This window comes from Lactuca saligna, chromosome 1 (assembly GCF_052625555.1).
Source record: "Lactuca saligna cultivar CGN05327 chromosome 1, ASM5262555v1, whole genome shotgun sequence".
NCBI classification, from domain to species: Eukaryota; Viridiplantae; Streptophyta; class Magnoliopsida; order Asterales; family Asteraceae; genus Lactuca; species Lactuca saligna.
In genome coordinates this window covers 28,745,848-28,765,241 of record NC_136417.1, presented here as the reverse complement: position 1 = coordinate 28,765,241, position 19,394 = coordinate 28,745,848, and the positions used below count along the sequence as shown (strand labels likewise).

Here is a 19,394-nt window from a genome sequence, read left to right as displayed (position 1 = left end):
TCCAACAACTTCTTCGGCTTTTAGGTAGTATTATTTTTTCGCTTTTTTTTAATTATTTTTTTATTATGAATAGTTACATCAAAATTGGCCTTTTGCAAGTGTCCATTCTTGATACCAATTATGTGTCCAAAGTTCAAATAACACGAGAATTAAAAACGATGCTTACGTTTTCAGGCTCAACCATGATTGGGAAATATCGGTTTGTGTCACTTCGTCTATAAATATTAAATAGAATATGAATTATTTTCTTTTATTTACAAGCACAAAAGAATGGCAAATATAGTTTATTTATGTATAACAATATTATACAAAATGGTGAAAACCCATGAATAGCTACAAAGTAAGTTAAAAGTATTATAAAATTTAAGGGAATAAAATAAGTAAATTATACGTAAAACGCAAAAATTAAATCGAATTTTATTTTGGTTAACATATTTTTAAAAATATACTTAAAAAGTATTATTGCAAGTTTATAACCAAATAAATTATATGATTACCAGAAAAACAATTCTTGTTTTGAATAATCTAATCTTTTATTTGATTATAAAGTTATCAACATACCATTAAATATTATTTTACAAATATATTTCCAAAAATAAAAATAGGGGTTTTTACGTGGCTTGCAGGCTTGGTAAAAAAAAAAAAAAGTATATTAGTATATTTGTATAACGTACTTCAATCCCATATAAGATTACTGCTGCCGTTCTCCGCCACCTGATCAGAGATGAAGTCCAGAAAACCATCAATGTCAGCCACAGCCCACGACGGATACATCCACCGATCAACTAAGTCAACCATCACCAACCCCGTTGACGACTCCGGTGAGTCCAAGCATCCTTCTAAACTCGGTAACTCAATGATCTCACCCAGCTCATCCGCCGGATTTGAACCATCACCCGGCGGTGGCCGTAGTGGCGGTGCCGGAGTTCCGGAAGAAGTAAATTCTAGCATGGTGGCTCCTTTTGCTGCGGCTTCTTGAACATCGCGAGGAGAGAGGGAAACCGGACGTGGTAACGAGTCTTTGAGTTCGGGGAAATTAAGAACAGCAGAGTTTCCTTTGATCGACATAGCAGCGACGTCATGAGCTCTGGCCGCCATCTCCGCCGTGGAAAAAGTTCCGAGCCAAATGCGAGATTTCTTTCGCGGTTGTCGTATTTCCGACACCCATTTCCCCCAACTCCGCATTCGAACTCCCCGGTAAACAGGGTGCTTGTAGCTCACGTCTTTCCGACTTCTCTTCTTCATCTTGGATGCCGCCGGCGCCTCCACCACCTTGTGCAACGAAGCTGATTCAGAAGAGGAGGAAGGTGTATCGGGTTCTGGGGTTTGAGGAAGAGTAGCCATTGATGAGACTCATGAGAGTAATGAAGATGTTCGTGTGTTATATGTAGGGGAGGAACAACATTAACATCACTCAATTTTTATATATTTATTATATTATTTAGCTAACTAACTATTTTTTTTTAAATTGAAGTCGCTAAAGTTTACCTTTCGAGTTTATTGGCTTATGGTCATTGTTATCTTATATAATAAGTTTCATAAAATATATTAGTTTCAAGGGGGAAAAAACTAGTTGCTCAAAAAAAAAAAGGTGTTGTCAGTTTAGTTAACTAAAACACGTTTACAACCAATATGTATATATATAGATATATGTAATAAATTTATGGTCAATCTAGATTAATATACTTTAAATAGAAAATAATAATTTTTTTGATTAGCGTTCATATTATTTAATAATCAATTTGGCTTCTTAAATATTTTTATAATAATTAAAATTGATTGGCAATATAATTTTTACTTCTAATTTATCTTTAAAACGAGCTAGTTGAATAAAAAAACATTATTATTATTCTTTTTGACAAGGGTAATCCCTATATAATAATTTTGGTTATACATAATAATTTATATTTTATAGAATTATACAGTACAAATATATAAAATACAAATTATTGTGTATGTCTAAAAACTATTGTTTACGGATAAACATATTTTTGATAATCTGTGAAAAAATTTAAGCATTTACCGTAAGTAACTATTATGACTTTTGTAAATATTATAAAAAGGTTAGATGTATTATAAAAGGGTGTTGCTAATAAGACACCCTTTGGACACCCTATTAACCATTTTGGGGTGTTGTTAATAAGACACCCCTTTGACGACCACTTTTTAAAAAGTCAACCAATAATTAACTACTTATAATCAGTTTTTTAGGAAAACAATACAATTTCAGCCAATAAAAATATTTAAAAAATTAATTAAGGTATCCATATTGCAATATGGGATGTCTTTTTAACCAATCCCATTATAAAAACAACAAACTTATTGCATTAAAGTATTAATGATATTGTTGTATTAAATGACTGAAAAATAAGCTGTAAAAGAAAATACATTGGATTTTCTTTTAATTAATTTTAGAAAAATACAAAAAAGTGATTGCTCCATCAGTATATCATTTACGGAATATCCGAAATTGAGGATTCCCATGTATGTAGAGACCTAGAGTGTAAGAAAGTTATTATCACGTGTCAGTAAGGGAATGGGTCCCACGTAACTGGAGTACCAATAATTCATATAAAATGATATTCCCGTCACTGTCTTTTATTATTTCAAAATAAATGGCCGTTGGGACAACCGATATACTTTTCCTTTCCTTTCTTTCATTTGCCCGTTACGCCGTTGAATTTTTCAAGCCGTTTGGTGTTTGATTGATATCTAGCTTAAAATTTTAAAATGGGATTAAAACATAATTGTCTAGAATCACAGTATTTTAAAATTTTATTAGAATTTTCCCTGCTTAAATGACTTTGCTTGGGACAAAACCAAAGACGTTTCGATAAAGTTCTCGCGTATTAGTGTGCGAGTAGCAGTTTTTTTTTTCTAAAATATATAAACTAGGGTTGTTTATGGTGTTGTGCATTGCGGATTAGAGTGGAAACACCGCATATTCCGTTTGAAATTTTTGAAAGCCACAAACCATATGATAAAATCTAAAAATTGCATTTGCATACGGTTTCTACTGTTCGAATTGTTGTTCAAGTTTGTAACTTTTGTTTATAGTAAAGACATTTAACATTTTTTAATTTATTAAGGCAATTTACATTGTGTATTTTTTTTGTTAATCAAATTCCATATAAAAAAAATTAAAACAAGATGAAAGACAAATAGATAACAAGCTCCACTACTAGGGATATGTTCGGCAAAATTAGTTGTTAGCGGATAACTTGTAACTTGTAGCTTGTAGCGTTTTGTTAAACGCTGCATGAAGTATTATTTGGACTCAGAGCGTTTTGTTCTAACTAAACGTTACAAGCTTATAGTGTCAAACAATGTTTTTTGTTCAAAACGGAGCGTCTTGTCAAACGCTAGAAGCTAGAAGCTCTCAAACACTCTCAAACGCTCCTTGCAGAACACACCCTAGCTCTTTTTGGATTGCAAAACTAACTCTTTTAAAAACTACGTCCATAAATCTAGTGGTCATGACATTATAATGCATGACTTGTTGCACTCATTTGAGAAGCCACACTGCTTCTTGTGCTAGCAAATGGTATAAACACGTATTGATTAATAATACAACATTTTTTGTGCTTGGCCAATTTACTTGAAGACATTTTTAAAGCAGCTTGACTTTACTTTACTCCTCAAGCCTACTTTGGGGAACTCCTTCATACAAGCATGTTACTCTTTTATCCACCTCAAAACCAAAATACATGTTGGTCTAAGGTTAAATGATATTGTCATGTTTTTGACAATGGTAAAACCATGACCACATATCAACTATTACATTTTTTTTTACGAATTTTATCTATGAACTAGGGTGTGGTGATGGTTTTACCTTTGAACTTTTTTTAATTTCAATAAAAAAAATAAGAACTTTTTTTTAATAAAAACCATACTAAATTTAATTACATAAAATTAAAAATTACATTTCAGAAATTCTAAAAATAAAAATAACATTAAATTAAAAATTACATTAAAAACTACATTAAAAACCTAAAAAAGAAAAAATAATAATAATAACATGAAATCAAAAATTACATTAAAACCCTAGAAAACGAAACATACCATTGAAATTTCATTTGCGTTTTAGATTATATTTTTCTCGGATCAACGTCTTCACTACTTTAGCCGCCTCCTAATCTTCGGGGTCGAGGTGTCTCACATCTTGCATTAACAACGGATATATGTGGGTCAGACGGTTCCAGTCATATGTTTCTCCAAATTTGTATTCAATTGTTCCATTTGCGCCATCATTTCATCCGTTTTAGCTGGCCGCTCAGTTCCGACCGACGAATTTGAAAATGTCATTTTTTCCTTTTTCTTTTGCTCGAGATTTTGCTTTGTCCCTTCCCATGGGACAAGGATGCAGGCGCATTTCTTCAATGTCATCATTATCATCATTAAGATCAACGCCTATGTGACCATCCAGTAGCATTTGTTGTGAGCTTGAATATTAAGATATCCTGCTTCTTTTAGGTGGATTAGCAATGTCTTCATGTGTTGCAAGTTCCTTCCACCTAGTACTTCTTTTGACAACTTCACATACATGAATGAACTTAAAAGGCTTTAACATGTCATCTTGGAATCTCACATGCGTTTTTTCAACAAACTCGCCTCAATTTCTCTGCTAACCCATTGCTTTTGAAAGTTTGTGTAAATTTTGTTCTAATGCATCACGAGTTTGTTTACAAGATTCCATTTCGAGTTACATTTGTCAAACATCCGGTAATTTGGATCTTGAACCATACCCTTACAAAATCGTTGTATAACACGTAACCAAAGTTGATCACATAATTGGCCCTTTTCCCTTTTTTTGTTGAGATTGTTCTTCAGGTTTGGAATCGAAAAGATTTTCAGTTGAGGGTATGAAAGGCGATTGGGATTGAAATTGGAATTAGATTTACGTTTGGATTTGAGATGTTGTTCGGAGTGGTGGGTCTTGGAATTAGAATTGTTGTGACATTTGGATTTGTGAATAATAGCTAGGAACACCACCTACAAACTCTTGGTTTTTGATAAACTTGATGGATCCATTTATGGTCAGTAAGGTGGTGATGTCAAATAGTAACCGAAAAGTGAAACTAAGTTGGAAGCATTTTGGTTGGAAGAGTTGAGATTATTGGAAGAAATTTTGATTGTGTGTGTGAATTAAAGGGGGGTGGATATCTTCGTGTGTGAGTTTTTGTAACCTTTAAGTGTTTAGTGTGCTTTTGTGAAGGAAGAACTTTATTGAGGAACACCTGGAAAGCTCCAAGCTTTGTGGATCTTGGATTTGAATCTCATAATCATTCCTCATTAAGTATAAATTGTTACATCCCCCTCTTGAACGTATCATAATATTGTCCGCTTTGGGCTCCCGGCGCGAAAACTTCCCAGGGGTCACCCATCCCTAGATTGATTTCGCTCGGGCACACTTAACTGCAAAGTTCTTATGGGATCTGCTACCCTCGCGACTTTAAAACGCATTGTGACAAGGAAGGTATTCACACCCCTTATAAGGAAATGTTTTGTTCTCCTTCCAAGTCGATGTGGGATCAAGTGTAACCCTACCTTCACCACCCATTATAGGGTTCGATGTCCCCGTCGAACACATCGACCAGTGCCCTAGCTCTGATACCATTTGTAACATACTCCTCTTACACATATCAGAATATTGTCCGCTTTGGGCTCCCGATGTGAAAACTTCCCAGGGGGGTCACCAATGTAACATCCAAATTTTCAAGACCAAAAATTTCATTTTGATATAACGATTTAGAAAAATATTTATAAGCAAAAATCATCGAGTTACATCATCTCATAAAATCATAGCCATATGTCTCAAGCCATATCATAAGATAGTAATAATGTCTGAGTACAATCCCAAGAATCTCATAATGCGGAAATTTCGTGTGTGTGTGTGTGTGATGCGCTGCTACCGTGCCGATTCCTTCCCCTTTGATGAAGAGGTACCTAAAAACAAAACTAAACATTGTAAGCACAAAGCTTAGTGAGTTCCCCTATCATACCACATACCATACATAACATATACTACCAGGCATATCTGGGTTCCCAACCTACCCTGATGAGCATACCAGGGTGCTCAACCTACCCCTGCTAGGCATACCGGGGTGCCTAACCGACCCCTATCAGACATACCGGGGTGTCCGACCTACCCCTCCGATTTATCTCAACCAGTTACGGGGTTATTTCACCCCTACTACTACCACATAAAAAGCATAACATAATCATACTGTTAGGCATACTGGGGTACCCGACCTACCCCTTGGCCCTATCGACCAGATATGGGGACTATTTCCCCTACTACCACTACAACATAAAATCATGTCATACTAGTACATAAAACATATCAGATAGTGGCAACTAGAAAATTATCACGAAGACAATCATCCACAATCACTCTTACTAGTAGGCCAGCATTGTGGCCTTAGACCCACTTTTACTGGAAGGTAACTCACCTCGTAAGGTTGAATGTCGGAAATCACTCGAAGGAATCTCTAACAGCTGCTTCGATGACTCCCCGGCTATCATTAACATTAAAATACTTGGTTAAAATCCATAATACTTCTTAGGGTAAAATGACCATTTACCCCTTAGTCTAATTTTGGGCCATACCCAAGGCCCCATTCCATCTTATTTTTCCCAGCCCACTAATGGCCTAATTTTCTAAATTAGGCCTAATTCTTCAAATAGGCCTTTCGTAAACCCAATAAATCCTTAGTACCAAAATAAATAATTCGAGTGGCCCAATATGGCCCAAAAGGGCCAATACTATAAGTCTCGGTTCTAGGCCCAGAAACTCTACTCCACAGTGGGCCATGAGGCCCAACTATCTAGGCCCAAACTTCTAAGGCCCAAAAGCCCAAACCCTCTACTTTACATACGTATGTGCGGCATACCTGGCACGTACGACCAATGTATGTTGGCCTTGATTACAACGGGAAGTTGACCTAGTACGCAATGCGTATAGGATGTACGCACGGCATACTGGCCAGCTTCCTTGGAGCTTTATTTATGACTTAATCCATTAAGTCCTCACATCCAGAATGTAGATCCAGCATCTTTGAGGCTTCCTAGTCCATAATGTCACAAACTTTATGTGCTTGCATGCATGGTTGGAGTCAAAACATGATTTTTTGTCCTTAACCCAACTTTATGACCTTCAAACACTTGCATGGTTGTGGCTTAACCATCAAGGTCCGATTTTTATTACTCTAGGTGCTTCTAAGAGCCCAAAAGGATAGCTCTTATGTTCTGAAACTATCAAGACTCAAGCATCCACAACAATGGGGTCCAAAAGTGACATAAAACACCCCAAAATCGAATCTAAACATGCAATGATCAAGTTTGAAGCTTGATACCTCAAATGAGTCAAAAATGGTGCTAATCTCCTGGATCTACAAGCTCCCTTTGAATCCTTACTCCTTCAAACTTCTTTCTCCTCCAAATACTTATAAATTTCGGACGTTACAAATCTCCCTCGCTTGAATTAGAATTCGTCCTCGAAGTCTGTCGCTACTACTGGGAATAACTCAGGGTAATGTTCTCGCATCTCGTCCTCTGGATCCCATGTCCATTCTGAGCCTTTGTGGTGCTGCCATGGCACCTTTATCAACTCGACCTTCTTGTTCCTCATGTCCTTCGTGTTCCTGTCGAGGATGGCTACCGGCCGCTCGATGTAGTTCAGGATGTCGTCCACCTGAATATCCTATAGAGGTACCACCGCGGAGTCATCTACCAGGCACATCCTGTAGCACCTGGTTCTTGGTACGTATTCTCTTATTTATATTTTTGCATTTTGACCTTGGACTCGACGAGTTAAAGGACCAACTCGCTGAGTAGAAGCATGATGAGGTGCGGGGTTTAAGTTGTGGACTCAACGAGTCGGGTTCCGGACTCGGTGAGTAGGCCCTGTCTGGACAAAAACCCTAACCCGAGGGTTTGCACCCTATTTGAACACCTTAACTTGGCCTCCTTCATCCCATTTGCTCCCAGAATACCCCCATAGCAAACCCTAGTCGTTATTGAAGCAATCTAAGGCATTTGGAGTGATTTTGGTGCTTTTGTGACTCATGGAAGGAAGGAAGAGCTTGAAGGATCAAGAAGAGGCTAGAAGGATCCGATTTTGAGCATCGTTTGCAGTCTTCAGAAGGTATAAGGTCTGTACCTTGTTTGTTCTTTTTGATAGGTCCCTTTTTGTGGAGTTTTAGGGCTTTTCTAAGCCATTTTGGTCACCAGCCATGATTGCAAGCATGGTTAGGAGTTGATGTTTCAGATCTAAGTCCTTAGAGGGGTTGCAATGCAGAAAGGAGTGGATTTTGCACTCAAAGAAGGCCCCATGAATTGTAAGAGATTGTTTTAGGTCCTTTTGAGCTCAAAGTCCCATGCATGCACGTAAAGTTTGTAACTTTACGTGCTAGATCGATTGTAGAAGCTTAGATCTACCTTTTGATCAAGGGTTGTACGTTAGAAATCGAAGATTTAGTGAGTGGATGTGACCGAATCGACAAGTCAATCCTTGGAGTCGGAGAGTCCAAGGTGTTTGTCCCACATTAGTTAAGGGTCATAAGGACCCAGTTAAGTGTGGAAAGGTTCTAGGGAGTCCCAGGGAGTGACTCAACATTCTGGACTAAGCCATTGTTCTGAAAGTTCATAGGACTCAGCGAGTTCATGAGCAGAATCGGCGAGTCAAAGACAATCTTCTTATGGATGAAGATAAACTCGACGAGTTGTTCATGCAACTCGGCGAGTCAAGGACAGGACCTGTGTATCAGTTGAAGATGAACTCAACGAGTTGTTCATACAACTCGGCGAGTCGGATAAGGATTCAGTCGATGTTCATTTAGAAGGAAAACTCTTCGAGTCACCGCCTAACTCGACGAGTAAAGATGAGTAAAAGGATAAATGGAAGGATAGGGACTCGGCGAGTTGGCAAGCCAACTCGGCGAGTCAGGTCTAATAGAAGTTGACTTTGACTTTGACTTTGTCAGGGGTAAATTGGTAATTTTACCCTAAGAACAGTTAGCAGTGTTTGACTACGTGTTTTGTGGGGATTATAGCCGGAGGATTTCCGGAGCAGCAGTGGCGACAGTCAGAGGATTCTCGTGCAGATCAGTAGCTACTACGAGGTGAGTTGCCTTCCAGTAGTTGTGGGTCTACGACCACAATGTCGGCTCACCAGTAGGAGTTGTATGATTAGATGAATTTCTTTGTGATATCGTCTAGTTTTGCTACTACCTGATATGTTATATGCTGGCATGATATGTTATATGTGATAGTAGTAGAGTTCGGTTGTCAGGACCGAAGGGTAGGTCAGACACCCCAAATATGTCTGATAATATGTGTTGATATGTTTATATGCTGGCATGATATGTTATATGTGATAGCGGTAGTAGGAGGGGAATAGTCCCCAAGTTCGGTTGTTAGGACCGAAGGGTAGTTCGGACACCCCATATATGTCTGATAGTATGTTTATGTTATGATATATATATATATAATAGTAGCAGTAAGTGGTGGAATATTCCCCGAGGGTCGGTTGTTAGGACCAACGGGTAGGTCAGCACCCCAAAATGGCTTGATATGGATAGGACGGCACCCCAGAATGGTCGTATGGGTAGGACGGCACCCTAGAATGGCCGCATGGGTAGGTCGGCACCCCAGAATGGTTGTACCGGGTAGGTCGGGCACCCCAAAATTGCCCGGCAGTATGTATACTATATGATTGCATGGTTTGTGGTACAATAGGGGAACTCACTAAGTTTCGTGCTTACAGTTTACAATTTTGGTTTCAAGTTCCTCTTCAGCGAAGGGGGAGGAGATGGCACAGTAGCGGCACATCATACACACACTTTTTGTTTTCCGCACTATGAGTTATTCTGGGATTTGTACTCTGACATTATTATGTTTTTACGATTCGGTTTTCAGATACGAGACATGTTTTTATTAAATGATATGATCGGATGATATTTTGTTACAAATATTTTGTATATCACTTAATCAAAAATGAAAATTTTTGTACGTGAAAATTAGGTCGTTACACATCCGCAACTAGGAGACATGAAAGGTATTGTGGATATGGCTAAGCTCGATTGGTAGATCCAGCCTTTACAGTACCTTCCCACTCGGAACTCAACCCTGAAAGGACCGATGTACCTGGGGCCCAACTTGCCTCGTTTCCTGAACTGAATGACACCTTTCCAAGGTGACACCTTTAGGAGAACCATATCTCCGACCTGGAACTCTAGGTCCGATCGACGTCTAACGGCGTAGCTCTTCTGCCGACTCTGAGCAGTCTGAAGCCTGCTCCTGACCTGTTGTATCGTCTCCGTCATCTTGAGTACCACTTCAGTAATCCCCATGACCCTCTGACCAACCTCATCCCAACATATTGGGGTTCTGCACTTCCTCCTATATAACATCTGGAAGGGAGGATGGTCAATACTCGCGTGGTAGCGATTATTGTAGGAAAATTCTTCCAAGGGAAGTTAGGTATTCCAGCTACCACCAAATTCTAAAACGCATGCCCGCAACATATCCTCCAAAGTCTGGATGGTCCTCTCACTCTGACCATCCGTCTACGGGTGAAAAGCAGTGCTGAAGTGCAGACGATTACCCAAATCATCATGAAACTTCTTCCAAAATCTGGAAGTGAACCGTACGTCTTTGTCGAAAATCACGGAGACTGGCACTCCGTGTCGTGCTACTACCTCTCGAATGTAGATGTCGGCCAGCTTCTCGTCCAAAATGCTCTCCTAGATCAGAATGATATGGACGCGCTTAGTCAATTGATACTCGATGACCCAAATTGAATCCACTCCCCGTGCGGTCCTGGGAAGCTTCGTGGTGAAATCCATAGTAATATTTTCCCATTTCAACATAGGGATATCCAACGGTTGTGTCTTTCCATGAGACCTATGGTTCTCAACCTTGATCTTCCTGTAGGTCAGTCATCTCTCAATGTACCAGGCTACATCCCACTTCATGTAGGGCCACCAATAATCATGTGGAAGATCTATGTACATCTTCGTCGCCCCGGGATGGATGGATCGCAGTATACTACAAAATCTTATGCATCAAAATGTGCCCAAACCTGAAAGGGACGCATCACAATATACTACAAAATCCTACACACACTCTATCAGGGCTAGGATCGGCACCTCGCATAGCCTCTGTCTCAATGCCTCAAACGTTTCCTGCTGCTCAGGCCCCCAGGGAAAAACCATGTCTTTCTTCGTCAACCGGGTCAAGGGTACGACTATCTTGGAGAAGTCCTGAATGAATCTCCGATAATAGCCTGCAAATCCCAGGAAACTCCGAATCTCAAATGCAGACTTCGGAACCTTCCATCTCATCACGGCCTCTACTTTGGCCAGGTCGACCAAAATACCGTTCTAGTTGACAAGGTGCCCAAGAAACTGCACCTCGCACAACCAAAACTCACATTTGGAGAACTTGGCGTACAAGCTCTGCCTCCTCAGTATATCCAACACCTTTCTCAAGTGCTCCTCGTGAAGCTCTCGAGACTTGGAATAAACCAAGATGTCATCAATGAAAACTGTCATAGACTGATCCAACATTGGTCTGCATATGTGGTTCATGAGATCCATGAACGTGGCAGGAGCATTGGTGATCCCAAAGGGCATCACCACGAACTCGTAGTGGCCATAGCGAGTCTGGAACACAGTCTTCTGTATATCCTCTTCTCTGAACCTCATCTAATGGTAGCCTGAATGCAAGTCTATCTTGGAAAACCAAGATGCCCCCTGTAGCCAGCCGAAGAGATCATTAAGCCTCGGGAGTGGGTAATGGTTCTTCACTGTTACCTTGTTCAGCTCTGGGTAATCTATACACATCTGATGCGACCCATCTTTCTTCTTCACAAACAAGATCGGGGATCCCAGGGTGAACTGCTTGGCCTAATGAATCCCTTGTCTAATAGCTCCAACAGTTGATTAGACAGATCATGCATCTAAGGAGGAGCCAACCGATATGGTTCCTTGGCTATCAGAGTCGCACCACGCACTAGGTCGATTCAGAAATCCACCTATCTCTCCAGAGGTATCCCAGGAAGCTCCTTTGGGAATATGTCTGAGTACTCTCACTCCACTGGTACATCACTCACAGTCGCCTTACCCACCTCACGGGTATCCATAATGTAGGCAGCATATTATGTGCAACCCTGCTAAAGGTAGCACATAACCCTCGTTGATGAACACATAGCTGGTCCATGTCGCGGCCTATCGCCCTGAATCACCGGCTCTCCCCCACTTGGAGTCCTAACACATACCAATTTTTGTGCATAGTCAATCACCACCCCATTAGGGCTTAGCCAGTCCATGCCTATGATAACCTTTTTCCCATGCAACAGAATGGGAACCAAATCCACTAGGTAGCGCTCCTCATACAGCCTCAAAACACAATCTCTGAAAACTTCGGATGCTCATGTTGATCGGTCATCAGCAATCTCGACCTCTAGAGGGCAATCCAACATGCCCAAAGACTCAGGGACCCTCTTGCTAAGTGCAAGAAAGACAAATGATCGGGTAGCTCCCAAATCGAATAACACCTGGACTGGGATATTGTTCACATGGAACGATCATATCATCACATCGAGTGCAGAACGCAACTCCTCAGCGGTCAACTAGAAGGCTTGGCTCCTCACCACTGGAGTATCTATCTTGCCCTGTCAGTCATCCATAATCCGCATGGTCGTCGGAGTTGGCGCCACCACTGGTGCTGCTGGGACTAGTCTCGGGCAGTCGGCCTTTTTATGGCCCTTCTGATTACAATGGAAGCAAATCAGTTCTGATGTCTAAAAGTTCGGAGTATGGGTAGTACAATCCTTGCCAAAGTGCCCAATATTGACACACTTATAGTAGTCCGATGAACCTAGTCTACAAACCCCCTCATGTGGCTTATCGCATTTCCTACAGCAACTCCAACCCTGCTGGCCCTTCAACCTAGAGTCGGATCCCTTGGATTTCTTCCCCGAAACCCCAGTAACCTGTCCATTCTCTATCTTCCTCTTCCCGAGGTACTCTATATCAATCTCCCTCTCCCTTGCCCTCTTAATCATGTCCTCCAATGTGGGGTATGCGGAGTAGCCGACATGTTTCCGAATGTCATCCATCAGCATGTCGTGGTAGCGGGTCTTCCAAAGGCCCTCTCCCTAAAATTGGTGGTAATCTACACCACCGAATCAGTTGTCTTCCTCATATCCAAGAACTCCCTGACCAGCTGTTGAAGCTCCACAACCGATGCGAACTCGGCCCTGAACATGGTCACAAAATCCGACCAAGTCATGGCCTCAAGGGTTGGGGCTCCCAGTGAATCACCAACCAAATCCCATCAATCTCTAGCTCTGTCCCTCAAACAACCTGCAACATACCAGACCTTCGACCCCTCAGGGTAGAAGCTCGTCAACTGGGAAGACTCCATGTCTGCAATCCACCTTCTGGCAACAATGGGGTCCTTAATGATGGGTTTTGAGCATTCTAACACTTCCTAAGTGTACATGCAACCCTAATAACCTTGGATCTATGTTTGTCTAATTATCATGCAAAGTTGAATTCCAAGGTTATATTCCTATCTAGCATACATGGGGAACAATTTTAACTTAAAGTATAGATAGAATAACTTACCTTGTTGTTGTTTGTGTTCCTTGAAACCTTGTGAGCCTAGCACCCCAAGTGTGATGCCTCAAATGCTTCACACAACACCAAATGCTCTTGGAAGAACTTATGAGAGAACACACACTTCTCAAAAACGGCCAAGCCCTCTTGTTTCTTAGTGTAACCGATTTTGGTGGAGAATATGTTTCTTATATAGTGTTGACACATCTAGGGTTAAACCCTAATGTGTCATGACTCTTCATTTCCATGACCCATGGGTTTGTAACTCCCATGGAGCATCCATGGAGTATCCTATGGGTGGAACCCAACTTGATAATCCATGGAGCCTCTTAGCCCACTATACAAGATATGGATGATTTACATAATCAACCCATATATTTAATTAGTTATCTTTTGATCACATAATTAATTCTAAATTAATTCTTGATCAAACTAATCAAATAATATTATTAATATATTAGAACTTATAATATATTAATAATCTCCAAGTGTTATTTCTCTCATTTAGTCTATCCAATTGCATGGTGCCATGCAACCCAAATGGACCATGCCGGGTCGGGTCAAGTACATACCAGAAATAGTTATGGACTTAGACACCTTATCCAACAGTCTCCCACTTGGATAAGTCTAATAACTATTACTGCAAGTTTGACTTCAGGAACCGATCGGCAATCGTAGCTCTTTTCAAGGTTTCTCGGAACTGAGAAGATGATGATACGCCATTTAAGATAAGTGATCATATAATCCTCTGTTCTAGATATCAGTCGGACAAATACATGGAACAATGTCTTACTTATTGTCCAACAGTTTGTTTCCCGATTTCCGATTTGTTTGACAAAGAACTTCATTGAACACATCAACTTAGTTCTGACCGGGCCCGGCACATAGGTCAAAACAAAATCATCGAGGGGCCCAGATATCAGCTTCTAATCCAAGAAGGAACAGATAAACTTCGACTCATATGTTTGTTCTACCACTCATTGAATTACACACAAGAGCGCGATTTATAACATCGAGTTACCAATGCATTTTTCGTACAATCAATGCATAACCAACTTGTAAGTAACAAATCATATCTCTAGGTTTGAAGACTTATACGATATTACCGTCTCACGATCACTCGAGATAGAATTCCATGAAGTGATTCCAGTGAGCGTGGGTTGAGTCCAATGCTCAGAACTTATGAGCACTCATGATTGTTGTAGCCTTGTCCAAGACCTCTACAACCAAACATGACAGTCTTGATTCATATCTACTTCCGACATATGACCGACTGTGGAGGTTTGAATAATATGTTATACCAAATAAAAATTATTCTGGAAGTCAAAACATGCAAAAGAAATATAGTAAATGATCGACAAGAGATAGCAACACTTTACTCATAAATAAAACACTTTTATTCATCATCAGATGTCAATTACACTTTACAAATTTCGAGGTTATCTAACTACTAAATCTAATATCATCCTTCAGCCCTATGCTCCGAGCATGCTGGAGATGCTTAACCCGAGTCAGTCCCTTCGTGAGGGGATCTGCCGGATTCTCATCTGATGATACCCTCTTTGCCACGAGGAGTCCTTCTTCGATCCGATGTCTGATGAAATGGTATTTTCTGTCGATGTGTATGGATCTCCCGTGATCCCTTGGTTCCTTGGCTAAGGCAACAGCACTTTCACTATCACAGAAAATTTCCATTGGCTCTTTAATAGCTGGTACAACTCCAAGGTCTCCAATGAAGTTCCTCAGCCATAACGCCTCCTTTGCCGCCTCGCTAGCTGCAATATACTCTGATTCACAAGTAGAATCTGCCACTGTCTCTTGCTTGGAACTCTTCCAAGAAATTGCTCCTCCATTTAGGGTAAAGACCCAGCCCGAATGAGAGCGGAAATTATCCCTATCAGTCTGGAAGCTAGCATCACTATATCCTACAACTCTCAAGTCATCACTCCCACCGAGGGTAAGGACCCAGTCCTTAGTCCTTCGTAGGTACTTGAGAATATTCTTTACCGCAGTCCAGTGTGCCTTGCCAGGGTTCCCCTGAAACCTGCTAAACATGCTCAGGGGAAAAGCTACATCAGGTCGAGTACACGTCATAGCATACATGATCGATCCTACAGCCGAAGCATAAGGTACTCGACTCATTTGTGCTATCTCAGCCTCAGTGCTAGGGCTTTGTGTCTTACTCAGTTTGGCGTTACTCTGAATGGGTAACTCTCCTTTCTTGGAGTCTTGCATTCTGAATCTCTTCAACACCTTATCCAAGTAGGTACTTTGACTAAGTCCAATTAGTCTTTTAATCCGATCTCTCAAGATCCTTATCCCTAAAATATAGGCAGCTTCACCAAGATCCTTGATAGCGAAACACTTTCCAAGCCAGGACTTTACTTCCTGTAGGGTTGGAATGTCGTTTCCTATGAGTAGTATGTCATCCACATACAATACCAAGAAGCTAACTATACTCCCACTAGCCTTGACATACACACAAGATTCATCTTCACTCCTAGAAAAGCCAAATTCCTTGACCTTTTCATCAAAGCAAAGATTCCATCTGCGAGGTGCTTGCTTTAACCCATAAATGGATTTCTCAAGCTTACACACTCTATTGGGGTACTTGTTGCTGACAAAACCCTCTGGCTGACTCATGTAAACATCTTCAGCCAACTTTCCATTAAGGAAAGCGGTTTTGACATCCATTTGCCAAATTTCATAGTCATGAAATGCGGCTATGGCTAACAGAACCTGAATAGACTTAATCTTGGCTACCGGAGAAAAGGTCTCATCATAATCCACTCCAGGAATCTGAGAGAAGCCCTTTGCAACCAGACTAGCCTTATAAGTGTGTACTTTACCATCCATGTCGGTCTTCTTCTTGAAGACCCATTTGCACCCTACAGTCTTTCGACCTGGTACATTCTCAACCAAGTTCCAAACTTGATTGTCATACATGGATTGTATCTCGCTATCCATAGCCTCTTTCCATTTAGCAGACTCGGGGCCTGCCATGGCTTCCTCGTAGCTGTTAGGGTCATCTTGACTTACTAGTGTTCCATCACTAATAAGTGTCTCACCTTCTGCAGTAATATGGAATCCATAGTAATGCTCAGGTGCACTCCTAACTCTCGTGGAACGCCTCAGAGGTACAGATTCGTCAATTGGCTCAACAGGAGTTTCCTCCTCAAGTTGAGGGCTAGAGTTTGAAGTTCCATCACCACTTGACTCTTGAATTTCTTCAAGATCAATTTGCCTCCCACTGTCTCCTTGGCTTATAAACTCTCTTTCTCGAAAGACTCCTCTTCTTGCTACAAAGACCACATTGTCACTAGGTCTGTAGAAGAGGTAACCAAAGGATTGCTGTGGGTAGCCGATGAAAATACACCTCTCGCTTCGGGGTTCGAGCTTATCATGAGTCTCGCGTCTCACGAAAGCCTCGCAACCCCAAATCTTGATGTGGTCTAGTTTAGGTACTTTACCAGTCCACATCTCGTGAGGAGTTTTGGCAACTTTCTTTGTAGGGACTAGATTAAGGATATGGGCGGCAGTCTCTAAGGCATACCCCCAGAATGAGATTGGTAGCAAAGCTCGACTCATCATGGAAAGAACCATGTCCAACAAGGTTCGATTACGCCTCTCAGCCACACCATTCAACTGCGGTGTCCTGGGAGGTGTCAATTGTGAGACAATCCCACATTCCCTTAGATAGTCGAGGAACTCTGAACTAAGATGCTCACCACCCCGATCGGATTGAAGCATCTTAATGTTCCTTCCCAATTGATTCTCGACTTCCTGTTTAAATTCCTTAAACTTCTCGAAAGTCTCTGACTTATGCTTGATTAAGTAGACATATCCATATCTACTGTAATCATCAGTAAAAGTCAAATAATAACGATTAGCATCCCTTGTGGCATGTTTGAATGGTCCACACACATCCGTGTGTATAAGGTCCAACAAACCTTCACCCCTTTCACACGAGCCTGTGAAGGGTGACTTTGTCATTTTTCCAAGTAAGCATGATTCGCAACTATCATTTGACTTTAGGTCAAACGACTCCAAGACTCCATCCTTTTGGAGTTGGTCTATGCGTTTCTTGCTTATATGTCCAAGACGACAATGCCATAATGATGCTTTATCCAAGTTATTATTATTAGTAGAATCAATACACAAAACATCATTTCCTAAGTTATCTACAACAGACACAGCTTCATACACACCATCACAAGGTAATGCTTTAAAATAAAGAACATTATTAAAGAAAGCATCAATAGAACCAACTTCATTATTAAACGAAAAGGTAAACCCTTGTTTGTACAAAGCATGAAAGGAAATAATATTTCTTGCCATTCCTGGCGAGTAACAACACTTATTCAAATCTAAACTAAACCCACTACTTAGCGATAAAGTATAAACTCCAATCTTGGTGACAGGTGAAGCTTTCCTGTTCCCCATGATCAAGTTTATTCTTCCTTGCTCCACATCCTCACTTCTTCTTAGTCCCTGCAAGTCACAACAAATATGAATACCACAACCGGTATCAAGGACCCAAGATTTCGAATGGGTGAGTTATTAGAAATGATAGTGTAAATACCTGCATGGTTGGGTTTGACTTTCCCATCCTTCACATCCTACTGGTACTTTGGGCAGTTCCGCTTCCAATGAGCTTTTTCATGGCAATAGAAGCATTCAGCCTCTTTTGGGTCAGAAGAAGGAGTAATGAAACCTTTCTTGGTTCCACTTGAAGAAGAGCCATCAAGGGTCCGAGCCTTGGTACCCTTCGAAGATCTCTTTCTCTTCCTCCCTCGACTTTTCCCGATTGCCAAAACCGGAGTTGAGTTTGGAGTAGGAGTGATAGCAACCGATTTTCCCTTAAGACCTGTTTCTGCAGTCTTGAGAAGTCCCTGAAGTTTGCTGAGAGTGACCTCTTCCTTATTCATGTGATATGTCATGCGGAATTGATCATAGCACGATGGTAGGGAGTGCAAAATTATATCTATTGCTAGCTCCTCAGGGAGGTTCACATTAAGTTTCAGCAATCGATCCACATACCTTTGCATTTTCTACATGTGGCTCGTGACGGAATCCCCGTCCTTCATCATGGTTGTTATCATGGAGCAGATGATTTCGTACCTCTCTTGTCGTGCACTTTGATGGTATCTTTCCATCAAATCTTGGTGCATTTCATAAGGGTAGAAATCCTCATAGGACTTTTGGAGTTCTGCTGTCATTGTGGCCATCATGATGCATGCTACTTTCGTAGCATCCCTTTCATGTGCCTGAAAGTCAGCGATCTCCTGAGGAGTTGCAGTGGTCTCATCAATCTCCTTAAGCTCCTTGTCAAGGACATATTCTTTGTCCTCGTAGCGGGTAATCATCCTGATGTTTCTGATCCATTCATTGAAGTTGGATCCACCAAAGGTGACTTTCCCACACAAACTCATAAGAGTAAAGGAGCCATTAGGATTCAAGCCAGAAGCATTATTTGAAGACATCTGAAAGAGGAGAACAAGTTTAGTATATATTTAAGAGAGTCCTTAATAAAACACCCAAATATAATATTAAGGCTAGGATCCAATCACAATATAATATAACTTAGAAGAGGTATGCCGTAATCTAAGCTATACCATATTTGAAAGGTAGGTGAATGACGATTCACCAATTTCCACCACGAAAACCGAAATATTAGATATTAGGTTTTTATTGGTTTTTAGAAATTCCTAGATTCTTTGAGATTCAATGAACTTTTCAAAGGCATGTTTCACTCTCGAGAGTGCCCTC

At 40.7% G+C, this 19,394-nt stretch overlaps 1 pseudogene; it reads right to left on the bottom strand.

Annotated features, from left to right (window-relative positions):
• Nucleotides 1-317: 317 nt before the first annotated feature.
• Nucleotides 318-1,393, bottom strand: LOC145030330 (dehydration-responsive element-binding protein 3 pseudogene; annotated as a pseudogene).
• Nucleotides 1,394-19,394: the final 18,001 nt, after the last annotated feature.